Source organism: Theropithecus gelada, chromosome 10, assembly GCF_003255815.1.
Source record: "Theropithecus gelada isolate Dixy chromosome 10, Tgel_1.0, whole genome shotgun sequence".
Lineage (NCBI taxonomy): Eukaryota > Metazoa > Chordata > Mammalia > Primates > Cercopithecidae > Theropithecus > Theropithecus gelada.
Window position 1 is genome coordinate 50,673,643 of NC_037678.1, and position 3,633 is coordinate 50,677,275.

At 49.3% G+C, this 3,633-nt stretch overlaps 1 pseudogene; it reads right to left on the reverse strand.

Annotated features, from left to right (window-relative positions):
• Positions 1-2,879: 2,879 nt before the first annotated feature.
• Positions 2,880-2,980, reverse strand: LOC112633855 (annotated as a pseudogene).
• Between the last annotated feature and the right edge of the window lie 653 nt (positions 2,981-3,633).

Below are 3,633 nucleotides of genomic sequence, written 5' to 3' on the forward strand. Positions count from 1 at the left end.
GGATGTATTTTAATGTCAGAACCAACAGAGTTTGTGGAAAGCCTGGATGGGGATCCAAGGATTAGATGAGGGTCATCTGAGGAGCTAAAAAATGTGAATACCAACAAACACAGCCCCTCCACCTCCAGACCTAGCATGGGTAGCTGTCGTAAAAGCTTGCCAGGTGTTTCAAATCTGCAGCCAGACTTGACAGCAACCTAGAATAACATTTCTCAAAGTTTGATGTGCATGGGGAACACCTGGGAGTCTTGCTACAATTCAGTAGGTAGAGGCAGCGCCCGAGAGTCCTCATTTCGCCCACGTGACGCAGGTGCTGCTGGTGCTGCCGGTCTATGGTCCACACGTTGAGTCCCACCTAGAGTTCATCTGCTCTGCCAGCCTCTGCTTCTCTGATACCCTGTTTCCATCAAAAAGTGAGTCACCATTACCTTGAATATATCCACATTCTGACCACATCTCACTTCTTCCTCCGCACTAGTGCTGGCCACCGTCCATGTCTCACCTGGACAACCATCGTAGCCTCCCAGTTGGCTTCTCCCTCCGTCCACGCTTTCACTAACCACTGTTTTTCCATACAGCAGCCGAAGTAGCCTTAAACTTCAGCCGAGATCATATTGCAGCATTCTCTGCTCAATTCCCTGCAAAGGTCTACATGGCCTGCAATTTCTCCTCGCCCCTTCTTTTGATCTTACTTCCTGTCACTGTATTTCTCCTCCGTATTGCTCCAGCCATACCAGCCCCCATACTGAATCACAAGCGCATTCCTCCACCAGGGCCTTTACCCTGGCCCTTCTCTCCGCTTGAAAGCTTCTCCCCTGTATCCACCTCACTTGCTCCCCCACTCGATCCAGGTCTCTGCTCAGACGTCCCCTCATCAGAAAGGTCTGCCCTGACCACCCTGTTTAATTAGCACTCACTCTCCTATCACCTTCCACCTCAGTCTCCCTCCCCTTTATTTTTTATTTATTTATTTTGAGACAGAGTTTTACTGTCACCCACATTGGAGTACAGTAGTGCCATCTCAGCTCACCGCAGCCTCCGCCTCTCAGGCTCAAATGATTCTCCTGCCTCAGCCTCCCAAGTAACTGAGACTACAGGCACCCGCCACCATGCCCAGCTAATTTTTGTATTTTTAGTAGAGATGGCGTTTCACCATGTTGGCCATACTGTCACAAACTCCTGACCTCAAGAGATCCGCCCGTTTTGGCCTCCCAAAGTGCTGGGATTACAGGCGTGAGTCACCATGCCCCACGCTCTCCCCTTTATCAACTATTCCTTACTGTGTAACAGATTATCCCCAAGATGAAAGGCTTAAAACAATAATCATGATTTATCATTTCACCAGGCTTCTGTGAGCCAGGAATTCAGAAAGGGCATAGTGGAGACAGCTTTCTCTGTCCACAATTATTGGGACTGCAGCTGCTAAGAGTCAGAGGCTAGGCCGGGCGCGGTGGCTCACGCCCGTAATCCCACCACCTTGGAAGGCCGGGGCAGGCGGATCACCTGAGGTTATGAGTTCGAGACCAGCCTGGCCAACATGGAAAAACCCCTGTCTCTACTAAAAACACAAAAATTAGCGGGGCATGATGGTGTGCGCCTGTAATCCCAGCTACTCAGGAGGCTGAGGCAGGAGAATCGCTTGAGCCCGGGAGGTGGAGGTTACAGTGAGCTGAGATTGTGCCGTTGCACTCCAGTCTGGGCAAAAAAAAAAAACAAAAACAAAAAAACAGGCTGGGCGCGGTGGCTCACGCCTGTAATCCCAGCACTTTGGGAGGCCGAGGTGGGTGGATCACAAGGTCAGGAGATCGAGACCACGGTGAAACCCCGCCTCTACTAAAAAAATACAAAAAACTAGCCGGGCGTGGTGGCGGGCGCCTGTAGTCCCAGCTACTTGGGAGGCTGAGGCAGGAGAATGGCAGGAACCCAGGAGGCGGAGCTTGCAGTGAGCCGAGCCGAGATCGCGCTACTGCACTCCAGCCAGGGGGAGAGAGCGAGACTCCGTCTCCAAACAAATAAAAAAAATTAAAAAAAAAAAAAAAAACAAAAAAAACAACTCGGCCTCAAAAAAAAAAGAAAAAAAGGTGAGAGGCTAAGGACAGATCACATGCTCTTTGTCACTCAAGTGCAGCTGAGGCTGTCACTGAGAACCTCTAATGTGGCTTCCTTGTGGCTTGGGCTTCCTCTCAACATGGTGGCTGGATTCTAAGGGCAAGCATCCCAAGAGACAGAAAGAGAGCTGGGCAAAAACGGACCCTCAGAAGCAACATCGCATCACTCGGCTGTATTCTCTTCACTAGCTGTGGGCACGCAGACCAGCCCATGCTCAAGGAGAAGGAAACTAGGCCTCATCCTCTGCAGGGAGGAGTGTCAAGGAATTTGCAGACATATTTTTAAGTCCCTATGCTCCCCCTTACCTTGCTTTCTTTTTCTTTGGTGCTCTAGCATTTCCTGACAGATTATGTATCTATTTCTGTTTATTGTCCTTCTTTCCCATCAAAATGTCAATATCTGGGGCCGGGTGCGGTGGCTCACACCTGTGATCCCAGCACTTTGGGAGGCCGAGGCAGGTGGACCACGAGGTCAAGAGTTCAAGACCAGCCAGGCCAACATGGTGAAACCCCGTCTCTACTAAGAATATAAGAAATAGCTGGGTGTGGTGGTGCATGCCTGTAATCCCAGCTACTTGGGAGGCTGAGACAGAAGAATCACTTGAACTTGGGAGGCAGAGGTTGCAGTGAGCCCAGATCATACCACTGCACTCCAGCTTGGGTGACAGAGCAAGACTCTATCTTGAAAAAAAGTCAATATCTGCCTTGCTCACTCCTGCCTCCGTTTTGCTTATAGGCATGTGTAATGCATGGTATGTGCTCAATATATATACACATATGAAACGCTTTGTGAATTTCCCAGTCTTCCTTGCTCGGGGGCCATGCTAATCTCTGTATCATTCCAATTTTTGGCATATGTGCTACTGAAGCCAAGAGTCAATATATATTTTTGAATGAGTCAATTACCATGTATTCATCTCTGATAGATTTTGAAAACAATCAAACTGTTTGCTGAGAATCCAAAGAATTGGATTGAGAGGCCAGGCACGGTGTCTCACATCTGTAATCCCAGCACCTTGGGAGGCTGAGGCAGGCAGATCAGGAGGTCAGGAATTTGAGACCAGCCTGAATTTGAGACCAGCCTGGCCAACATGATGAAATCCTGTCTCTACTAAAAATACGAAAAATTAGGCTGGGCGTGATGGTTCGTGCCTGTAATCTCAGCACTTTGGGACAAGACCAAGGTTACAGATCATAAGGTCAGGAGTTTGAGACCAGCCTGGCCAACATGGTGAAACCATGTCTCTACTAAAAATACAAAAATTAGCTGGGCGTGGTGGTGGGCGCCTGTAATCCCAGCTACTCAGGAGGCAGAGGCAGGAGAATTGCTTGAACCCGGCAGGAGGAGGTTGCAGTGAGCTGAGATCGCGCCACTACACTCCAGCCTGGGTGACAGAGAGACTAGATCTCAAAATAAATAAATAAAAATACAAAGAATTAGCTGGGCATAGTGGCGGGTACCTGTAATTCCAGCTACTCAGGAGGCAGAGGCAGGAGAATCACTTGAACCTAGGAGGCAGAGGTT